The 24903-nt window shown below is 39.6% G+C and overlaps 1 protein-coding gene across 7 annotated transcripts in view; it reads right to left on the reverse strand.

Moving 5' to 3' along the window:
- Positions 1 to 24903, reverse strand: part of NLGN1 (neuroligin 1) — a 386535-nt gene that overhangs the window by 311911 nt on the left and 49721 nt on the right. For 4 of the 7 annotated variants that reach the window (XM_054074826.1, XM_054074821.1, XM_054074823.1 and 1 more), the window contains exon 1: positions 1525 to 1985. The exons of 1 other annotated variant lie outside the window; for it this stretch is intronic. The gene's annotated coding sequence lies outside the window, so the exon portion shown is untranslated. Of the gene's footprint in view, positions 1 to 1524; positions 1986 to 24903 lie in introns of those variants that run through there. 2 more of the 7 variants (XM_054074824.1, XM_054074822.1) reach the window with 1 other exon arrangement.

Here is a 24903-nt window from a genome sequence, read left to right on the forward strand (position 1 = left end):
TGGAAGGCAGTACTGGGAAAAATATTTCCTAAAACAATTTCTTACAATTATGCCGGGGGAAAAAAAAAAAAAATCTGCTTCATTTCAAATTCACAGAACATCCAAATATGCTAAAAACATTCACTTCGATACATATAGCTCCTATATCTTTCCGTTTTATAGTAGGGGATTTCTAATGCCATCGTTATTAAAGCTAAAACGGACTGGCCTTCCGGAAGGCAAAGCCAATGTCAGGATAAAATGATATCCCTTAAAAAGGTCAGAAGAAATGAGCTTGTCCAGACTGTGTCACCTGCAGCACCATGAACGCAACACTTAAATCAAGCTCTGGTTTTGTTTTGTTTAAACAATTATTTTAATGTAATTGCTCTGGAAACATACGCATCCATAAAACGATTCGAGATAATATCCCTTCTCCCGATTCCAAGGTAACTTTCTGGCTTTAATTATAAGTCAATTAATATTAAGTAATTTGACTGATTAATTTTAATTAAACCTGCTGAAAATTGATTTTCCTTCAGCAACTAAAGATGAGGCTCTGGTGCGATCGGCAGGAAAGAGAGGAACGGGGGCGGAGGGGAGAAAAAAAAACAGTGCTTAACACCCAAGCGAGAAGATGTCTGAAGAAGAGGGGGGTGGGAAAGATCCCTCCATCAGGCATGGCAGCCTGGAAGAGGAGAAACACGGCGGCTCCGGCCGAGCTCCTGCCCGGCCAAAGGCGAGCGGCGGCCCCGGGGGCAGCGAGGGAGGAAAAGTTCGCTCGTGTGGCGGCGGGGGCAGCAGCGGGAATCTCCCTGCAAATGCCCCTCCATCACCCGCCCCCGCAGCGGCTCCTGCCCCGAGGCACCGCTCGGGCTCCGCAGCCCCGCACCCAGCCCCGCTCCCCGGGCCGGTGGCACAAATGCCATCTCTCCGCCCGCGGACACGCACAAACACACACACAGACACGCACACGGCTCAGAAGCAGGCGCTGCAAAGTTCCCCCCCCCCCCCCAACTCCGAGCTCAGCCCCGCACCCCCGGGCTCAGCCCCGCTTCTCAGCCTCTGCTCGGGGGTGCTGAGCGCAGTCGGGGATGCGGAGCCCTACCCGGGGATAGGGATGCTGAATCCAGCCCGGGGATCGGAATGCTGAGCCCAGCCCGGGGATGCTGAACCCTGCCCTGCCCGCGGATAGGGATGCTGAGCCCAGCCGGGGATGCTGAGCCCAGCCGGGAATGCTGAACCCTGCCCTGCCCGCGAATAGGGATGCTGAGTCCAGCCCGGGGATGCTGAGTCCAGCCGGGAATGCTGAACCCTGCCCAGGGATAGGGATGCTGAGTCCAGCCGGGGATGCTGAACCCTGCCCGGGGATAGGGATGCTGAGTCCAGCCGGGGATGCTGAACCCTGCCCGGGGATAGGGATGCTGAGCCCAGCCGGGGATGCTGAACCCTGCCCGGGGATAGGGATGCTGAGCCCAGCCCGGCTGCCCCCCCTCCAGCCCGTGTCGGGCTCGCCCCGCACACTGAGAGAATCAAAGTATTTACCAGTTCACGGCCGCTTTTCTGCAATCGCAGCTGAAACTGTAATTCACTGGATTCGCCCCCTCCGTCTCCCTCCCAGCCGCTGTGACCTGGAGGGTTTTCTCAATCGTGCCTCGGACACTTCCGAATTATATCGGGTTTTATATATATTTTTCTCCCCTTTCCTCGGATCGGGGCGAGGGGAAAGGGGGGGCTGGAAATCCCCATCCGGAATTCAGCCTCATCCGTGCCGAGCCACCTCCATTTAAATCCGACCATCAGGCAAAGCAATAGAAATGATCAAACGCTACTTCTCTCCGTCTGCAAGCAGATAATCCTACTAATCCAATAGATCTCCCCCGATTCGAAATTGCCCTCCAGACGAATCCCTCTGGCTCGCTGTCCGGCGGGTGATCGCGGAGCCCCGAGGGGTGCGTGTGTGTGTGTGTGTGTGCGGGAGGGGGGGACGGAACGGGGGGGGTGTTAATCTTTTTGGGCTCCTGGATGCACGGCTCGCTCAAAACCGCCGAGAACCCTGCTTTCCCCCCCACCCCCCCCCTCCCCACCCCCCCCTTTCCTCTATTACACGTTTTCCACTCCAAATTGCTGCTGGATGAAAAATGGTACAAAGATACCCCCAGCGGCGGCGCGGCGAACAGCCCCGGCTCGCACCGCCCCTCCGGCCGGGGACCCGCCGGGGCAGCGCAGCGGCGGCCGAGCCGCCCCCCCGGGGGCTCCGGGCAGCCGCGGCGAGCACGCACACCCCCTTTTGGAGGCGGAGGGGGTGGGGGGGGAGAGAGGGTGGCTATGAGGGATAAAAAAGCCGTGTACACCTGCGAGCTCCCAGGCTGTTGCCGCTTACTCAATTAAACCTCTGTGCAATACTCAAATGTTTCACACGGGTATAATTTAGTAAGAAAACATGATCTTGCTTAGACTGTCACTGTCTGCACGCAAGATGTACGTGACCTTTTTTCCTGCTGTTTCTTGAATTCTTTTAATTATTTTTCCCTTGCCCTCTTTCTGGTTTTAATTGAGAAGAAAGTATTCTCTGATCCTGTCCTTCATGTTTTCTGGAATCACAGCAGAGAGTGAAAGTTGATAACTCCAGGTTCGTGGGGAGAAAGGAAGGCCAGATCAGAAGGGAAGGGAAAATAGCCCTCTGAATTCTGAAAGGTCTATTCATTTTTTCAGAACAGCCACAATCACACACTGAAATACTATAAGTAACCTGAGTTAAGCCTCTTGTAGAGAGCTCATTAACATCTCCTGTTATTTTAGGAGAGACTTCCCTTCACATTGTGTTAAAAATCTGTATTTTGTTGCGTTGACATCTACCTCGTTTTAAAATACTGACACTAATCAGGCACAGCACTCCCACTCATGTTTCCAAGCACATAGCCCTAGGCAAGGTCTGAAGGTGCCCTATAATTTGATAAGGTTTCGCACCCCTCACCTGAGAGCACATCCCAGCGGAGCAAAGGCCAGTCCCAGCCACGCCAGGCTATTTACGCCCGAGTCCCACTGAGGATCTATATCTAAATATCCACTGCAGGAATGACAGAACACTGTACAGTTTATCCAGTGACATTTCTGTATACTGGAGTAATTGTGTCCCAGGCACATTTTTCACCTGGTCAGTATCAATAATTATTATAGTCTGATTAATTTTCAAAGTCCAGCATCCTTCAGTACTCTGAAATTTAACTCTCTCGCTGCCACTGAGAGCATACGACGCTCCAGATACGGGAGGAAAAGGCAGAACATACTCTTTGCTGACAGAGCAATCCTATGCGTGTTGTTATGTTGTTCTCAAGGGAACACTACGAGGAAAAAAAGGTTTCAAAACTAGGAAGAAAATGTGCATATGAATATCAATCACTTGCCACCAGCCACAGATCAACCAACAGCCTAAAAACTGTCTCTAGAGAGGGCAATACCAGGTGAGCAATTCTGCCATTCTTCATCTGCACCAAAGCCTGGAGTAGTTTCATCTTTGGGTTGTTTTTTGCACTGAAAAGTAAGAAATAACAGTGACATGAAATAGCTGTGCTTTTACTAGCACTTGATGAGCCACTGGAATCTAGGTGTGTACGTTTTTCCTCTTGCTCCTTCAAGGAGAGGCATATCTTCCCTAGGCTCCCCAAGCCAGCATGTGAATACCCCAGTGAAGTGCTCCAAGTATTATTTACGCAAATTTTCCCCTATAACTATGTGAAAAAAATGTACCCATTTAGCTCTTTACCATAGTTTTTTTTCGGAGCTGATAATTCCTATCCAATTTGCTACAATCCCACATTTGGCCACCAAGCCTCCACCTGATCCTAAGCCACCTTTACTTGTGCAAAACCGCACAAAGTTATTGTTTGAGCACATTAAATTTTTCTTTAACTTCTTCTCACAGCAGTGATATGTGATATCCATTGATACATGGTACCTCTTTTGCTCTGGTCTGTCCCTAAGGTTGAGGTCCCTCTTTGCAGAACTTTCCCATTGTATTTCACTCTACTCCCCTCGTCCATGCTTCAACATTTTTCCTTACTTCTTCCCTCCCGGGACCTCAGTAGCACAACAGCTCTCCTCTCATCCAAAAGATTGCTGGAGAAAGAGGAGTGCTGGCTCATAGGGGGCAACAAGATTTGTCTTCAGCTCCAGAAAGAGTTGTTTAGGTGTAGGAAGGGATGTAGGGTTGGGAGAAAAAAGTACAAGACTAATCTCTCTCTACTGAGACATAATATTAATAGCTGTACCTGAACATAAATGAGTAATAACACTGCTTAAAGCCTAATACCATTGCGTTGTTAGTACAGTGTCTGACATAGATTCAATCTGCATGCAACACGTCCTTGCTTTAAAGACCTAAATAGCCTGTACACACATTTATTTATACAAACACACACATGCATGTATATATATGTACACATGTATACATTTTAGATTCATTTGAAAGAAGGGGAGAAGCAATCAATTTTAACTTTGCTAAATGTTTTAATATGCTGCATGCCAAGGAACTACGATTGTATTAAAATCTAAGGAATGCAAAACTGGTTTAAAGTATGGCATTAGTTAATGTTTAGTTCAGCTGAGTCTTGACGAGGATGCATTATCTGCATTTATTAAAAGAAAGAAAAGATGGATAAGTTTCCATGGACTGAAATCCATGGAAATATCAAATTCCAGCACCCCACAGTATTCTAAAATTCAAATCTGTGCCATTTTGTTTGTTTTAAGAACACAAAGCCCCTCATACAGCCCTCACCTAAGCACCTAACTTGTAATAAGAGCAAAACATAAACACAAAAGCTAAAAAGAAGTTGCCAGTAAGCTAAAATATGTACCTGAGGTATGTAAGGTATGCACCTGAAGCATTACTGCCAAGAGTTTTGTTATGTGACACAAGTTTCATGAGCTAAGATATAACTTAAGCTACTAATATGTTTTTCTTTCAAGCATAGATTTTATCAGACTGTATTTCTCAAGAAAAAAGATTAACCTTTCTAATAGGTAGAAAAGGTGGAATTGTTTACGTATATAAGTTTCTAAATATTCATTGATTCACTTGTCTCAAGATAGCTCCTTGCATTGTTTCTAGCAAGTAATGTCATTAAATATTTTCTTTGATGTCATGGAACTTACTTAAGATTACTCACTTCTGCCCATTTATATTCTCTATATTGCCCCAACTGCCAAACCTTGAATGAAATCATAATGCCTGCCTATAAGCTGCTTTAGTTAGCTGTAACTGCTTAGTTATTTCCATTTGTTTGGTTTAACCTCGCCAAGAAGAGAGCCACTTAAAGAGGTAGTCCCTCTTCACGGTGTAGCCATTAAAGCTCTCACAAAAATACAAGGGGCTAACAGTCACTCAGTCAATTCAAACACTCGTTATTACCTGCTTATCCTTTGCTGTCTTTAGTATTGTTCCTTTATACTAAAACAACCACATTTTAGAAAATATGATGCTTCGCTTGTATGACAAAATGCACTATCGCTCAGCAATGGCCAGACTTTCACGTATCCGGAGTCAAGACAATAAGATGCACATAGTCTAAGGGTTTCAACTTTTAACTACATTCCTTCTCCTGCCTATTCCTATTCTCCTATTCCTTCTCCTTATGCCTATACTCACAACCTGTATGTCCTCACCGCCATCTCCTCGGCAACGCCTGGCTTAGTGGTCAGGGTTAGCGGATTTCTTCTTCCCAGCCCATGATGTGAATCATAAATTTTGTCATCTGGTAGAATTTGTATTCTGACATCATACAGTTTGTCCTTGGTGACATTCGCTTTTTATCATTAGCACCTTGTACTGGAATATTTAATTGGCTATGTTGTGTCTCTGCACTGTAGCTTTATTTTGCATTTTCATTTAATTAACAGCCATGACCAATGGTCTGATAGATGGCAAAGCAGTCTGTGATGTAGCATCCTACTGGATTAAAAGCTTTGCTGGAAGGTTTGAAACACCCATTCAGCCTATACTTCTAAAAGATGATTCTCTTTAAAGTACTGTGTTTCTAAACCACAACACTGGAGTGCATGGGAAGAGGAAGCAAATGGGACTGAACGATGAGACAAAACCTCTTCCTACAGACTCACTCCTCTCTAAATGTTTACCCATCTTGACTAGATCATCAGATGTGCACACTCCACTCATGGTTGTTCTGAGATTCAGAATTTCAGGTTCTTTCAGGTGCTGTTAAAGGACTGATACTGATAAAAAAAAGCCATTGCCAATGTTCTTACTGGAACTTAATCAGTAGATTACAACACATTACAACACTGTGCTTGCCAGGGAACTCTGAATTAATTATAAAATCCATTTTCTTGTTTATGTAGCTGTGAATACTTTTAGTCCAGAAGAGTTTTATGACTTTGTTCCTTCCCAAAATTTCAGTTTAAGTAAGAATCTTTCAGTAAAAGTCTACTCGTACCTTGGTTTGCGGTGACCAAATACAAGAAAGAGGGTTTTTTAGTTTAATTAGTATAAACCTATAGTTGAAAAGGGTACTACTTCTGATGTACTGAATTTTAAAGCATATAGGGACATTACCTGTGGAAGGTGGTGTGCTGAGGCAGTATTTCGCACAGTTTATATTCTTTTAGACCCAGTAGGTAAATGACAGAGAACTAAGGGCCAACTTTAGCTCCAGTGTAATGAAATGGAAGTTATAGGAACCTCATTTGATTGTGTCCTAACACCAAACCTCAGGAGGTTTGGTACCAAATAGGTAGGCTGGATTGTTAGCATTTGCAAGTAAAAACAGTACATTGTTTTCCACATGGATTTTCTGAGGAATACCTTTTCCTTTTGCACCAGCTAGTTTCCATAAGCAAGGAAAGCTTCAGCTTCTGTGAATTAAGACTTGCTGAAACCTTGACGGTCTCTCAGTACTGATAAAGCATTTTAGGACCTTATTTAAATCAGTCAGTAATAAGATGATTGTAAAATACATCATGATTTTACTACCAGCTTCTGTTGGCGTCTGTTTGCCTCCAGTTATGATTGCACTGATAAGTTGGTGACCGATATAATTAGCCTGGCTGTCATTATGGCTACTGGCCAAAAGAGCCAAAGATGTTTCTTCAAATTTCTTTTCAGATGCACAAAATAACTTGATCCATTCATTAAAACTCACACAGTGCCAGTTAATTCCTGACAACTGAAAAATATGCAGTTTGAAAACAGTCTTAAAAAGCAGCAAACCACTTTCATCCTGGTTTACGTGAGCTGCATTTGAAAGAGGCTGATGCGGTCTTGGGTTCGTGTACAAGTCTGGGTGTCAGGGGCAGCCCCCCGTTCTGGCTTTGCCACTAACTGGGTGGAGACGTTGAACAAACTATTTCATCTTGCTTATTCTTAACTCAGCCTCATCCTTTCTGATTCTTCTATCATCAGGACAGAGACAATCTTCTCATACCGAGGAGGAGGAAGGAGGCTAGGGATTCCCAGGCGAAGGAGGAGAGGGAGGTCAAGAGGCAGTGCTGGAGGAGTCAGCAGAAGAGGGCTGTGCAGAGCAGCCCAGCCCTGGCGCTGCCGCCTCTGCCAGCCCCAGCTGGTTGGCACCGACAGGGCAGTCATTGCAGGTGCAGTGGCAGAGCTCTGTTGCTACAGGGCATTGATAGACCTCTGAAAGAGGCCAGGCACCAGGCAGTGTGCAGTGGAGGAGTTGATATAACGTGTTTATGAAATTCTGCTAGAATAAGCATTAGAAAACAATGAACCAACAGGAAAACACTTTATAAAAGAAACATTCCTTTATAAAAGAAACAATGCCAATTTTACAGGCATTAATCAGCCTCAATAGCGATGGGAAATCCAGGAGAGAGTAGCAAAATAAAAATTACCACTGTACAAACAGTAATACATTCACCTGCTTATCTTAATAAGTTTTAAAGCTTGTGATGTCTGGAAATCTGATTCACTGTGCAATGACAAACGACACTGACCTGACATGTACAGGCAGGAACACACAGGCAAAGCAGAGAGTACAGAAATTGCCAAGAATTTCCAAAGCAGAGACACCTAAAGAGATCCTAAACTGAGGGACCTGAAGAAATGTCATTTTTAACAGGCAATGGGGGAGGGCATTAAGCTCTTTGAAAATACAGTCACTTTCAAGAAGGTAAACTAAGACAAATCGCTTGTGATTTCTGAAATCTCACTGTAGTATAACCAAGCCATTATTTACAGTCCATTAATATTATTCCTGCAAAACCTAGTTATTCTAATGATTTAATGGCAGAGTAGCAACAACAAAATTTTTCATTCTAGCTGCGTAATGTGTGCATGTTAGATATGTGCCTTTGTGTCTCTGGCTGCATATAGACACGTGATGGTACCAGATCCACAGTAGCTGTCTGTCAAGTCCCACTGGAAAACTGGAAACATAAACAGCACCTCTGTTCTATGCAAAATATCTGCAGATACCTCTGTCTGCTATGACAGGAAAAATACAACCTCAGGAAGCCTTAGCTTGCTTTCTTATAGGCAGACAACGGAGAAAAAGAAAAAAAAGAATAAAAGATAAAGAAATGGCAATAGAGAAACTGCAGCATCCTAGAAGCCTATTATTTAACTGATGTCATAACCCAGAAGAATATATTATCCTCTATATACTATGGTCACATTACAATATGCACTTTACATGGACTTTGAAATCTCAGCTGTTCTTTATACCAGATCTGCTACAACCATCTGAAAGTTAAAGCTGTACAAATACTTTGTAATACCTGTCTGTGGCTAAAGGGAATCCCACACCCGGAAAGACATGACTTTGAATTTTAATTTTCAAATTTCTAAAAGGTCTTGGTTGCAGAATGCTACTTTTTTTCTCCACGCCTGGCATTTGCAGAACTTGATGAAAAACATATTGAACATTCCGAATAAGCACAATACAGCTTAATCTATTTCTGTGTGGCAAACTTTGGCATTCCCTTGCCATAGAAAGTGAGCACAGTGGTTGTCTCCAAATAGTTTCTCCAGCAAGATGAAAGAATTCATTAGTTTTCTGTTTCTCAGACCTTTCACTTTCTTTCCTATTCCAGATGAACAGGACACCCAAATTTCCTATTACTCTTAATAATGGTGCTATAAAATATTTGCTTGCAAATACAATTATTCCGGTCTGATAAAATTATTCTTACGGCTGTAGGAAAAAAATCGAAGCCCTCTGTGGTCTGTGTATCAGCCAGTAGAGGGTGCAGTCAGTGTGGCTGCTTTTCCCACAGCCTGAGCTGGCCCCCGCTGCCAATGCAGCTTGTTTCAAGAGGTGGGCAAATATAATAAGACATTTAATGTTACGTTAGGGATGCAGTTCCATACTAAATAATGTGTACAAATTGCATGGCATCTGTTTTTCTCAGCTTCTCCTTCTCTTTATTCACAACTGTTCTCAGTATTTCTAGTGATGCTTGGCTCGTGTTGCACACATGCAATTCAGAGACTGCAAGAAAGGGTTGCAAGCTCACAGATCTTATGACTGCAAAGTAAGAGACGTGTCTGGAAGGTATTTTCATAATCACAGGAATTTAAAAAGTGCATTTCCTATCTTATAGAAAAGTTTATTTCTATTACATCTTCATACCTTTATTCAGGCTTCAAACAGCTTCCGCTATAATAAACCAAAAATATTTCCCTGACACTAGGAATATTATCTTTTCAAGGCAATGTAAATGGAAGAGAGGCAAAAAGGCACTTGTTTGCAAAGGAGATATTGAAGCAGCTCTTGTTAAAAGGGGAATTAAGGCAGTATTTGCCTCCTTCCACAACCACCTGTGAGTTCAGCAGTCCTGGGTGATGGGAGGGTGTGATGGGCACTGCTGCTGTGCAGTCAGATCTACAGCACTTGACAGCCTTTTGCTTGTAAATATTTTGCAGTAAGACCAGCAAAGATATGAATAAGACTATATCAGTAGAAGCATTTAAAGATAGCTGCTGCAGTCTGGTGTTTCACATCTGTAATCTACTTAACTTGAAGTGCCTGGTCTACCAGCTCTTTTGGTACCTGTGAAGGCCAAAAGGAAACGCTAGGATTTAGCCTGTGGAAATCTGAGCTCAGTGCTTCAAGTAACCCACAATTCCATTGGATTGAGTTCAGCACCTACAGAATAAATGAAAATACAAAGCTATGTCTGACAAAACCAAATCGTCGAAGTGAGCAGTTATCAAAGAATGAGTGCAATGCAATAATCACAAAATATACAGTGTGAAAGGTTTTGTGAAAAGTGACAATGAACACATTTACAGAAGATGGAGCTAAAAGTTGATATCTAATATGAAGGATATACTTTTCTTTTTGAGGAAATATTTGTTGATTTAAAGACCAAACCAGCTGTGCACGCCTCATTAGCACATGCTAAATAAATTACAACCTCCTTCAGCATTATCTTAGCTTTTGGTGTCAGTTCCCTTTCAAAGACTAGACAAGACAAAGCACCTTGTATTAGCATACCCATCTGACAAGATGACATCTCACAGTGGTTTAGTAAAATATGACAGTAAATTTTAAAAGTCAATAATCTCTGTCTAGTACAACTAGAATAAGCATGTCCACTCCTTTCCTACAGAGCTATCCACAGGAAAAAAACAACTAGCAACATCTCAAATGACAACTCTCAATTTTCAGTATAGTCCCTGCAGCTATCTAGTTCATCAAAGTATGAAACAAACTGAGGAGAGCTCGTGTTCAATGATATTCTGAGGGAAAATAACTGTCTGGCATCAGCATTGGAAGCAGGATGTGGTTGATTGATGATTTAGGATTTTTTTTTTTCAAAATACCAGGTAAATTGAGTAATTTGAACCAATCATGGAATGTAACATGCAACACAACATTCTTGTACCCTGCAGTCTCCTTTCTGGGAAACTGGGAGTGGTGGCGAGCACATTCATCAAGAAAATAATGACCCCAAAAAGATTCCTTGAAGCCTAAGGTGGTGGCTTGCTGTGGTGTTTTTTTTTTTTTTTTAATAAGAGGAATCTGGGGAGCTAATTAGGAGGAAATAGCTCCTCAATGTCCTGAGTGAACTCCCAGTGAGAAAATAAACAATTTACTGACTCACACAAATACAGCTATCTTTATGACAGGAGTTATTGCAAATATGGAACATAGAAGGGCATGCAGAGGCAATGTTTGATAAGGAAAAAGAATGGTTTATATAAGTATCGATAAGTGCCATGATTATTCCAATTTTTATCTTTGATTTGGGAAAATTAATTAAGATATACTGTAGAGGTGTAGAGTATTGTATTGTATTCAAAAATCAAGGTAAAAAGATGAGGTTACCTTCTACCTATGTTGGAGGCACTGCAATAGTTATAGATGTAGCCATTAGATATGAGAGTAAAATAACATCTTTAAAGGAAACAGCTATTAAAAAAGTTAAAAAATGTGAACATTTAAAAGAACAAATCCATGACTTAACTAACACATCATTGATTAAATTTGTTGGCTTCCCCCTAGGTGCATGTGGGAAACAGTATACAGGTAATTTTGAGGTATTATTGGAAATGGGACTCTCCCGATCCTGACAAGAAAAAGTTGCTGAACAGTTATCTGATCTGGCATCGTTCTCATCAGTCAATATCACTCACATTTTCGCTGCTATGTCATGTACATTGTGTGTATAATTGTTTTCCCTCATTAATTTGTTATTCATATTCATTTATTAAAGTTAAGTTAGTTTTAATTTGGACTTATGGTATACAGGATTGGAATCTCATCATGAGCACTGAACCATGACGTTGTCACGCTGGACTTGGCGTAGGTGGACAAGTCACGTTAAGTTAACTCAGAAAAGGAGCACATCCTTGTATGTGTTCAATAAATAGCCTTTTACCAATTTCCTTGATATGTTATATTCCATTCAATCTTTGGAGAACAGGAGGTGCAGGAATTTGGGGTCTGGGTATTTGCCAGCTGTCATAAACACTTGGTTTTGCAAATATTGAATCTTTTGAACGACCTCACTGAAACAGAAGGCCAAGTATTTTGATCAGCAAAGGAATAAAGTCATGAGAATGGAAAACAGTGGCAGTGCGTGTATTTAAGAGGTATAGACACCCAGGAGTAAATGAAGAGTATCAGAGGGCAGTGTGACAAGAAGTAAGGGCAGCACATTAATATTTAGACTAAGCATCAGCAGAAATGTCCTGTCAGTGTGACGAGAGCAATTATCCTAAGGGAAGTAACTAAAGCTCATTGCTGACAACCATTGCTTTTCAACATTTCAAGCTAGCAGCTCCATATCAATACCAAACGTTCTCATCAGCCCTTTCATTTTATGAAACACAAGAAAAAAAGTATATAATCAATAGTAGCAATAGACTTATATGAAATAGCTTTGCGTTATGAGGAGCTGGAACGAATAAGTGATCAGGATTCACTTTGAATTTTGTTAAAATCCTAGCATCATGGAAACAATCCTAATTAAGTTTTTGTGACTCACCTTAGGGCCTTATACAAAGAGCTCAGAAACACCCTGAATATTTGGAAGGAGCCTTAAGAAAGTATTATTGAAGAAAACTTAGCTGCTATGGTAGGATGCAAAGCTAGAGCTCTTATTGTGTTCATTGCTGAATATCTACAGTTAGAGCCCCATTCTCTTAGAAGACATTCTCTGAGGATATTTCTTGTGGCCAATGGAGAAAGAAAGACGTTTTTGAGATAATAAAAAAGACTGAACGCATTGGTGCCATATTAAGCAATCCATACATTCACACACATACAGTATATTTTCTTAATGGTTCAATTCCCTCATGCTTTTAACGTGACGCCTTTAAAAGGTTTTGTCAAAGACAGGTTGTCTTCCAAGTAAAAGAGGAAACTTTTTAATATAATTTGATAATCAGCTCTTCCTAGTGAAGTGTGTTAAATTCTAGCTGCTCAATTCCTCTACATCCCATCCATATAGTCTTCCTTTCTTTTTCTCCTGCTGAGATCTCAACACATCCACTCTGTTCATGTCCATACTTGTTAGGCTGCCAGAAGTTGTGGGCAAGACCTATTCTATATTTTGCATTTTACACTTTCTGGAGCTTGTAAAAGCAGCATCCAAACGGTTTCATACAAGGCATCTCTATCCTTGACACTTTATCAATTACTCTTCTCACTTTTACATAACTATGATGAAAATCTGACATGAACATCATCTTCATGGAATCTTTTCAGACCTCTGTGGTCTACACAGTTATGAGTCACAATTTAAAGCCCATATTGCATCTTCTACAGCTGGTGCCTTCATGCATTTAATTGAAAAAAACACTCTCTAACTCAAATGCACATAAATATGGATATGTTCATTAGCAATGCTCCTTCTATAACTACTGTTAAAGCACCTTAGGGAATAAAATACTTCATTCTAAGCATTTGGGAGGAACAGAGTCTCAGTTGTGTTGTTTGTGAACTTTCTGAAAACAAAACACACATTTGATATGTAGTGGTCAACCCACTAAATATATACTGTAAATGCAAGAAGAAAACGCGATGCCTAGAAATGATAAACCGTTCTGCCAGTGAACTCCCTGATTGAGATTTTACCCTTGCTTTTTCCTCACAGTTTTCCCTAAAGATGCAACTAACGTGTAAAAGCAAAAAGTGGTGGTGGTTACCTCTTTCTTAATTGTGGCTTGGACACGCTTCCACAAGCTGGAAGACGATGCAGCTTGTGGTAATTACTGACTAAAGACAGTTGGGGCTAAAAGTGGTCACATTTGTTTGGATAATATCAATACATTCTGAAAAAAAACATGGGCACAGAAAGAAAAACCTTATACACATATCCTAGCTTATATTACCTGTTTGAACAAATGATATCATGATCTGGAAAGGATTTTACCTGGTACAGGTCAGCATGAGTTATCGCTGCAATTAAATGTTCACAGTGTTCAGAATACAATGTCTTGATGGATTAAGATAATGATGTGAAATGGGGCAAACCATGCTAAAATTATTTGCCTCATGTCCTCTTTGTGTTTGAGGCCTCTGAAGAAATGGTGGTGAAAATTGAGAAGAGATCTACAAAATGTTCATCACACCAATGTTAGCATGAACGGTATCTGATTTATAAAATAATTTTGCTAAAAGGAATATTTAGAGAGTTTGTACTGATGAGATATCATCCAAAAGAAGATTTAAAATTTTAAGGTTTAGGTCATTGTGTACTGATGAAATGTGATTGCATACAGCTTCCAATCTCATCTTCCTTTTTTGAGCAGTTCTCAGAAAAAAAGCCTCCAAAACAGCAATTGTTTATCTTTGATTTAAGCACAATTTGATGCCTACTTAAACATATACACAAAATAATTCAAGACAGCACAAAATGTATATTTGACAGGTTTCCAACAGACACCAGTGCATATTAATATTTTGCATTTACAAGCCTAAATTCATGAGTGGCTCTCAAGCTAGATCACCAAAATGTCTTTACAATAATATCTTCTATAAAAAATATACATTTATTCCATATTTTAGTTGCATATTCTTCATGAATTATTTCATATACATATATATTTCATGTTATCCAGGGACTTTGTTACTATTTACCCACACAGCACCACTACTAGAAATACCCAGAAAATGCTGATTTGCAGGATTTTTGCTCAGAACAGATTGTAATGATTTTAACTGTCTACAGAAACTCTCTATAAAATATGACTGACATAACTATGCCTTCGAGAGCAATGGTTAAATAATAATATAGATACATAATGTCATTATTATATTGATTTATACAGATATGATATTATACCTAGGCTATATGTGAAAGAAAAAAAGTGAGTGCTGTTAATAAAAGGAAAATCTAGTCATGTAACTTATGCAAACAAGAAAAAAATGTAAACCAATGTTAAAGAACTTGTATGTGTTATTCTCAGTCTCACATCTGTGTTCTGAAACATCCCTGAAGCAAGCGTTTTATAAATAAAAGAGCAAACTGGCACCTAGAACAAACTTCTTGCTATTCACAGCAGTTTGATTTGAGTTGGATAGAAAGAAGATTTTTCTAACCAAAGCCTTCTAAATAAAACATCTTTTCCTCCGAATCTGTCAGTTCATTATTAGTTCTTCAGGAAACTGTGGGCCATTAGCAGTGAATAGCAGGTTCAAGAAATGCATGGATTTCGCTATTATTGAAGGAGGATTCAAACTCATCCTGGCCTGCACTGAACACTTTTGTAGCTCTGTAGCTCTACCAGACGCAGAAAAGGGCAGCAACACATTCCTATACTATGAGTTGTTATACACAGACTTTGTTATATATGCATGAAAATTCTTGAGGGCATAAAACGCCACATGAATTCAGGCTAAATACATTCTGACCGGTCATTACTGCAATTAACATATGTTTCTCAAACTGTTTTTTGACTTAAAAAAATTGCAGCAGGAGGACAACAGGAGGCTCATGGCTCCTACTGAAAGAAACACGTCTACTGAGATGAGATAATCTTTTGTACTTTTTTTTCCTGTTAAACATCCAGATCATATTTCCATTGATTCATAGCCCAAACCTCTCTCTTTCATCTTTGTAGTGATTGAATGGCCAGACAGAAAATATACGTTTGCTCAGATTATGCCCCAATGTCTTTACTGATTCCTTAAACCATCTACAACATAGCTCTTTACAGACAGTACATGGTTTGAAAGGACAGAAAATGAAAATATTAAGGGAGCCATAATGGAAGATATAAATCCTTACATTCCTTCAGATTTAATACTTCCTTGATTGTTCTAATGGTATCATTGTGTAAGGCATGCAAAATGGGATGAAGACAGAAGGACAGTAATCTCAAAAGAAGGACTTAAAAGCAGGATTTTTCTATACTCCTTTCTTATGGAAAATATAAAGGACTTATGTACCAAATTGCACCGCATTTCCTGCAGTATGTTATTATATACACAAGATACAGTTTTATATGCTGTATGAATTTCTTAAATAGACTAAATTCTTCAGATTATGCAACATACCAAAGATAAGACACCAGCTTTGTCTGACTTCATGAAAGCCAGTAGTCTAAATGCAGTAAAATCTAATAATGTTGAAACAGGCAAAGTGAAACTCATCAGCCAAATAATGTATTTGTATATACAAATAATGTATATGTAATGCAAATATGCCTACAGAGCAAAGCATTTGCAGTATTTGGACACTGTATGTTAATACATAACCCAATACATTGGGATATCCAAAATATTGAATGAAACACATTAGCCCACAAGGAAACAGGTAAATCCAAGTCAGTGAGGAAGGACAATGGATACTTGTTCCTGGCAGCGTGAAGCTAGGACTGGACTAAGCTAACTCCCAAAAACACAGAACTAACCGAGAAAGGGGGAACTTCTGATGCAAACAAGAAGGCAGACACAAAAGAACTGTTACACCTTTTGACAGGAATCCGAAAAATATTGTATAGTATTTGAATTCCGTACTGACTTCAGAAATCAGGCATAGTTACCCTCCTGCAACCATTCCCAGGCACTATAGTCATGTGCATCTGACAAGTAAAGATGCTCCATTAACTGCATCGTGTGTTGGCTGGGCAATGTCTACCCACCTGTACCTGACAAACTAAGAATTTTTATCAAGACAGAATAAATATTCCCTTTCCCCTAGTTCTAAATCCACCTAAGAAGGTAGCACAGATGATGATGATATCACCAAGAAAGTGCATGTAAAGGTTTCAGGACAGGCTGCACTCAGCAACCGCAGGACTTAATTTTAATAGTTAAAGAGAAAAAAAGACTGATATTCTCCTTTGAAAGCTGCTGTGTGCTACTGACAGCTGAGATGATTTACATGACCCATCAGAAACCAGCTTCTGCTTCTCAACAGTTCATTTTTATTCAAGAAAACAAAGTAAAATGGGTAGCACATTTGGCTCTCCCGCTGTCTTAAATCATTAAATAATTGTGTTGAAATTGATCACGACCTTGTGTTGTGCTTCTCTAAATATCTCAGAACTATTCTTCTAAAGTAAACCAAATCAAAACAACCTATGCCCTCAGCTAAAAAGAGCCTAATATCAATAACAAGCTTTCATTTCCACTAACAGCCAAAATATTACCACTCCCAGTCTGATAATGTCTGCAAATTAAAACATTCAGCAATATTTAAGCACTGTGTATCAGGTGGAGATCGAAAGGGATTCCCATCATGTCCTCCTTCCTAGATAAAGAGAAGACCTTCAAAAGAAATTTGATTGGTGATCTCTTTCTCAGGTCTAGAGGGGCTTCACATTGTGCCTTAATGTATTACTACAGTACATCATTTATACACTTCTCCTGTAGCATCAGTCATCACTAATGGCCTAAGACCTTTCCCATCTTTCACACAGCATTCATCAGAGCTGGCTCCTCTCAACATTTTTGTCCCTTTTCGACTAGGGTACCGATTGCTATCTAAATTGGTTATCATCAAAACATGACAGTTTCAGAGTTCGCTGTTGAAAAGCAAGATCAGATCCCCAAGAGCAGAATTCTGTCCCTTGTCTTTGTTTTCAGTGGGGAGCTGTACATTGCTGCTTCCAGATTGCAGAGGTCCTCACCTCTCAGACTGTGTTTCCAGTGCAGCGAGCAGCTGCTCTGAAGCTCCACCAGTCTAATTGGCTCGCAGAAACCTTTCCCTTTCAATCCAAAATGCAAAAACCCCTCTTTTTATTGTACTCCATATGCAAACCCACCATTGCTTTACTCCAGAGAAGCATGAATGGCTTGTACTGCTAGTAATGCAGGTCTTTTCAGGAGAGGAATAGAGGGACTTAGAGGCAGGCTTCCGCTTCTTCCTTTTAGAGCATGAACGACAGAGTATGCCTTTCCAGGAGTGCTTTTGCATCTTTCACAGGATGCCTCCCTAAAAGTTGTCAGAATAAATTCTCTTCAGCCTCTTCCAAATATTTTCCTAGTATATGCCACATTTTTATCACAAAACTTCTACATGCTTTTTACTGGAATATAATAAACCTGAAAGGAGACCTTCCTAAGCTTTCACTTCAGTGTTACTGATACTTCCCAAACGATGACATAGCTGCTATTCAGCAATATTTGCCAAGCAAAATGTACTTTGTATTGCCACTACCTGTCTTGTGCTTCAATCCAAAGAGTAATGCCACCATTCGGGTACAATTGACATAATACAGAATAACTGGGCATTATAAATCACAACGTCCTAATGAAGGATAAAAAGAAAAAGAACGTTTTTGTGGCACGCATCATTCGCAGCACATTTATACAGGAATTTTTCAAGAGCTGAAAAGTCAGAGGGTGAGAAAGGAGAAGGGAAATACAGAGCTCTGTTATATTCGCAGGATGTCTGAGCGCAGACAACTTTTTAAAGGTCATGGTTATTCAAGTTTACACTGAAAACTGCAGGTTTTTATCCCTCTTCCTTGCTGGTCTAAATGTGTCCCCCTCCTCTGGGATTTCATGCTGTGTGTAAGCTAGTTACTAACTTTCTTAGGCTTGTTGTAACTATTCAAGAATTATGCAAACTTTCAATGCAATATATTTCTGTCATAATTAATAATAATTTACTTCAGGTTTTCAATTAGTGAGACTGCTGACATGAACAGCAGTGCAGAACACAGCAAAATAATAATACTAATAATAAAAATTACAAGAGGTGTAACTGTCCATACAGTACAACAAAGCTGCATCTATTTTAGAACTTGCTAGATCTGAGCAAGGATTAATCAGCATGATAGGAAACCTCCTGTGAGTATGTGAACTTTGATGTCTGCAAAACCTTTATTTCCATGTAATTGTTTTATTTCATATATTTTGTGCCTTTTTGAAGGCTTCATTGTCACTAGTACTCAAGATCAAATTCACTAATTGGGATTCTTCATTTTACCAACCCCTGAAAGTCCATTTAAATCATCAGTATCACTGTGACTTCTCTGGATGTCTTATGGAAGGAAGCCTTGGCAACTGACAATTTGGGTGCGAGAATTAAATTATGTAGGAAAAGAAATACGCTGTATTTCGCAGAAAAGGAATGATATTGGTGAGCCCTTGCGACACACACTATGCTGCTCCAAAGCTGCACCATGCCATAGCTCTCTTGGAAGGAAATTTAATAGCACGCATGCTGACCCTGCTGTTAAGTAACCCTTCGCAATCTCAGAAAGTTTTTCACTTCTCTGGGAAAGGTGGAAAGCAAGAGATGCATCTCCAGAGATCCTTACATTGTAGTCTGTACATCCTCATTGTAATGAGTCTGTCTGCTTGACCTTCATACTTCTAAAAGATAGGGAACCTTCACGTTGGTAATCACAACCACAGAAAAATGCGATACAGCAGTTAATGCTCTTCTCTGGGCTTCAAATATTTTACTTTTTTTTTTTTTTTTCCCCCTGCCTGGATAACAGGATTGCTCGTATTTACTGCTGGTGAAAGATGAGCAGGTTAATGACAAGACTATAAAATAAAACTCCACTTAAAGTCAGAGTAACTGTCGCAGCAAGTACTGGTATCTTCTGAAAACTTAAATGAGTCTGCCAAAATGGTTACATATGTAGCAAGAGTGAAAGTAAATCCAAGTCTATGGTCCTAAAGAGTAAGTGTAATCACTATTTTATCTCCATTTAAGTGATACATTAGGACAGAAGGAACACCACTGTGTTCTAGCTGCACAAACAGATATTTAACAGTGGTAGCATTTTATGCGAACTACCTATTAAGCTACTAAGAAAGTGCCAAAAAAATGCAGCAAAGTAATTAAATAATGGTCAAGGCCTGAATTTTATTATAAGCTTTCCAAACCACAAAAGCAATGCCAAGTGATAGTATGAATTCAGTATTGTTTCAGAGTCTTTGGCACTGTGGATTCTTCAAGTCCTATACTCTGATCTGCTCTTTATTACTCATCCACAAAACAGCTAGCAATTTTTATTACAGGTCCCATCCATTACAGTATTAAACTTAAATTCAATATACACTGCAAGGTCGTGATCCCACTGGTGATGAAAATCTGTGTCTGGTACAGCTTGCTTCGTTTAAGGCTTAGATCTCTTGACCTACTAAAAAAATGAGACTCGCAAAAGGCACGCTCGGATGTCAGAAAGAGTAGCCTTGGCATCAGAGTGGAAAGTTCACCTACTATCTCCAAATGGTTTAATTGCATGCCAGACTCTATTTATGAAGCCCTTCTGATGTTAGTGTTCTGGAAGAAAACCCCTCTGGTTATCTGATGTCAAAGTTGAAATTAGTCCTTCAGATCAAATAACGACAACAAATAAATATTTAAGCCGAGCTACATGTGCGCTATACCCGCCGCTGGCTGCAGTGAGTCTGTAATCTTTGGAATTATTTCAATTTTACTCAGTATTTGCTAAGTTAAGTTGTACTTCAGACTTTGTAGTACCACACTGGCAAATGTAATAACTCAAATAATGCTATTTTGCAAAAGGTAAATAGCACATTCTGGGCTGAATATATATCAGGGATGAGGTCAGAGTGGCACAGCCCAATATGTGACATTACTAAATTACAGTGGACTTCATATTCTTAATACTTGGAAACAGCTAGGTACTTATATTGAAAAAACACATGATTCTTAACGCATTCACATCTTTAACTCAATCCTCCTTATTATTTTCCTTCCTCTCATCTTATTATTTTCATCTTTAGAATCCAAAATTGAGCGATTGCTTCATCTCAGAAGCAGTGTGATACTTTAAATTGTTTACATTTCAGTTCTGAAGAAAGCAGCTAGGATTTGTCAAACAAACAGTATAAGACATGTATTCTTGATGTATTAGGTTAATTAATACTAATTGTACCACTCCTGTTATCTCACCAGCCTTGTCTCTTTCCACATATTGTCCAGATAAGGACTCCAGTGAGATAACAAATCTAGACTGGTTACATCACCCATCAGAAGGTAGAAAATTGCACAAAAACTGTCTAGTTATTGCCTAGCAACAGCATAGTATTGCCTTAGTATTCTAATTTGCCAAGGCAGTTCTCTTTCAGAGCAATAAGCCAAGAAGATGAAGGAAATGCAGTATACTCTGGATGAAAAGGACATCTCCCCAGCTTTATGCCCTACAGGCAGAACAGGTTGATCGTGTTTAACAGAAACCTGGAGGTTTTCTCTATCTGTCTGTCTGGGCTCAATTCCTGCTGAACTTGGGATGGAATGCATGAGGATAAATAATACAAATTCTCTAGGATATTCTCCTTTCCTGTCTGCACAGGAAGATGACTTTTTCTATTTTTTTACAGCAAGAAATCTCCTGACGGAGGTATCGGAGTGGGCTATTAAAAGGCTGACCCTTCCCAGTTTCTACCATCTCCAAAATTAATGAGATGGAGGTTAGCTGAACTTTCATATTTCTACTCTATTTCTACTGGATTAGCTACACCGATTTCCCCTCCCAAGTATGAAGAAACAGTTTCAGCTCAGTCTTTTGCAGCAAGATACCTGATTATGAATGTTTATCAGGAATAAAGGTTCCTAGTCCAGTCTAATGAACTAATCTAGAATAAGTAAAAGTAGAGCTGGGCTTCAAGCAAGGACACTGGTATTTGTAAGCCACACTGGGAATGTAAGGACACTTCTTAGCAAAAACACAGTCACTGTAAGCTACATTGTTGTTGCTATGAAAACAATGCTAGAGGCCATTTCAGAAATTAAAATAGTGAGTGCATAATAAGGGTTGAAGACACGTTTTACAAATGGAGACTAAAGAAAAGCATTTTCAAACACTTAGGGACTGTATGTGACACTCCCATTGTTAGGGATGGGAGCTGAGCCAAAACGGTTATACTCAAGGGGAAGAGACAGGTTGGAACTGTTAAATGGAAATATTTTGTACAAAACGTGTAATTAAATTGTGGAACACTCTTTCATTGTAAAATACTGAGTCTAATAGCTTAGGAGGATGTAAAAACCCACATAGATATTGTAGACGTAGGGACACATGCAATGTATCATATCCAATTACTCTAAAATACTGTATCAGCCCATGTTGATAGCACAGAAACATACATCTTCCTGTTCAAGCTATGGTGTTATCAACCAGAAGCAGACGTCAAAAACCAGTAAAGCAAAAAAGAACTTGTGGGTGAGCCCATTTTATAACACTTCAGGGAATGGTATAGCACTGATCTTGATATGCAAAAATGAGCCTTACATTACCATTAAAAAGATGTATTTTCCAAAGAAAGAAAAGGAAATTAAGTAAAGCACAAAATGAGTTAAATTCACCACTCGCTGATAGAATCCTTCATCTACTGAGGGTAAAGTGATTAAATCATTGGCTACCAAAGCCATTAATGAGCAAAAGCATATGACTTGTAGATGGTTTCAAGGTTTAATCACAGGAAGGAGCAGGTAGACAGGTGATGAGTACTGAATATGCATTCTAGTCCACAGAAACAGGTGAGTGAGATAAGAATAACAAAAATCCCCAGGCAATAACTTACAACAATCATTTGGCAGCACAGATTTTTTTTTTTAAGACAGTAGAAAAAAAAATACAAGTTACAGCAAGGCAGGGAAAGTTTGATTTCACTTTACAGAAAGAAGACAAAGCTTGTCCTTCTCACATACAAACAGTAACATAGTGACACTTCATTATTTTGGAAGTTGCTGCTACAAACAACATTACCAAATGTAGCTGCTTCCCCTTTTGCCTTTGTCTCTGCAAAAAAACATCAAGCTTAGTAAATTCTCTTTAGAGTTATTCTTCCTTTTGTTTTGTCTTATACTGAAATATTCATTTTCATGGGGAAAAAAACTCAGAATAGCATATCTGCAACCGTCAAACTGCAGTAACACAAACTTTCACTGAGCAAAATCGTACGCCTTTCTCAAGTGTTACAGCTGTTAACATTCCTCTGCAAAGACATGAAAGCTGTTAAGTTAATGATAACTCCATATTCTAAGAGGTCTTGTTTTCAAATGTTTATTATATTTCACAAAGTTGGTTAAAATTAGTCTTCCTTGGATTCTGCACATGATATTTTACAGGGGTAAACAATAGAATTAAGGTAATCTCTTAACAGATTTCAGGTACAAATCTCCTCTGAACGTATTCAGTGGCATGCAGTGAAAATGTAGGAGAACATAGAAAAACCCAGATCACTGGTGACATCATGTAGATTTTCTATCTCTCTGCTGAAAGGCATAACATTGGCTTCGCAAATTTCATAAAGATCCTCCAGAACTTCAACAGCAAAAGGGGGAACTGAAATGTGTGAAAGAAATGCCAGTATTTTTGTATGAGTTGCATGTGTTGTAATATCTACTTTACAGCTAAACTTAGTCTGATTCGGAGAGTTAGGAACAGATTCACCACTGTTCTGTATCTTGCACAGCCAGCATCTGTGGCAAAGGATTACTAAACGAGCGTAGGCTGCTCCCATATCAGATTGGGAAATTTCCACATTCACTTTGCACTTACAAAAAACTTCTACATTAGATGAAAGACAGTGACTAATCTGATCACAACAGCTATAGAAGAACTATCCTATTATGAGTGAACTCTGATTTCAATAAAGAATAAATCTACTTACTGTTATACCACGCTTTTTATTTATAGTTACCAGGCTTTAAAATCATCCAGTATTGCCCGAGGTGACTCTTGCAGTTTCAGCTGTAGCCCACATGCAGCAAATATTATTTCATCATTTAAGACAGCAGGAAAGCCTAATGTGCAACCCACTTCACTTTGTTTCCTTGAATAAAAATGAACTGTTGAGAAGAGATAGCATTTCCTGAAAGGCTCATGTGGATTTAGCAAGTCAGACATGCATGCAAACCCAAAATACTAACTAGATTGCGTTAAGAAATAAAAGGTGCAAAATAATGGACTTCAAAAACAGTAGATTTTGGAGAAGTGAGTTTAAGAAAATTGATACGAATTAAATAGAGTCCATAAAATCAAGTATAGTAAGGGAAGGATATTATTATACTAGATACACTTGTTCCAATAAAACATCTACAGGATGCATCACAAATGAGACCACAGGCTGGTGTGCAGAAGCAACGGATGAGGAAAACAGTATCAAGGATAAAATGACAGCGTTAAAAGGTAGAAAGAATCTAGAATAAAAGAGGATTATGTAAATTATAACAAGAGCCTGAGGCAATGAAAAAATACTTGAGGAAGGCAAATTGAAAAATGAGCATCAAATAGTGGAAAGCGTCTCAACTAATACCAAAAGATATTTTAAGCATAATTATACACCAAGCAACTGACAGTAGAAAAAGGTGATGGAGTGTAAAGGAACAGGAAGGCTATACACCAATTATTCCTGTACCTGTCTTTAAAACTGAAGAGGGCAGACATTTGCCTAAGACTCAACACACAGAAATTATGGTGAGGAATTAAAAGAAAAGGTGATAATACCCAAACTGTCAATTAACTCAATTGTTGTTCTTAAAACCGATAGGAGACCAGAGCTGAACAATGCTCATCTAAAAGTACTACATGAAGTAAGCATAGAAATTGAAGAAGGTGTAATGAAAATTTATATTTAGTACCATCATTTCAAGAGACTGGCATGGGGCCAAGCGGACACACAGCAAGAAATTACCAGTCAGTTCATTTCCCATTAGTTGTCAAGCAAGTCTTCGACAACCATTAAAGAGATCACACTGGGGGTTGGGGAGGAGGAGAACATGAAAATTCAGAGCATAATCAAGGACAGCTAATATTGTTTCAGGTCATGCTTCAGTAACTCAGATTTCATTGAGCCTATTACTACCTAGCCTGGCAAAGGGGTGCAGTAAATGTCAAAGATGTTAGTTATTTAGACTGTCAGAAAACATTTGACAGAGCTCCACATCTAGGAGGAACTTACCAGTGTTATAAACTAACAGACAATAAGCTTTAATGTGTCAGCAAGTTCTAAAATTTGGTTATTAAACATGTGGTAGCACTGCAGAGTTCAAGGTGTT

This window comes from Cuculus canorus, chromosome 9 (assembly GCF_017976375.1).
Source record: "Cuculus canorus isolate bCucCan1 chromosome 9, bCucCan1.pri, whole genome shotgun sequence".
Classification (NCBI taxonomy): Eukaryota; Metazoa; Chordata; class Aves; order Cuculiformes; family Cuculidae; genus Cuculus; species Cuculus canorus.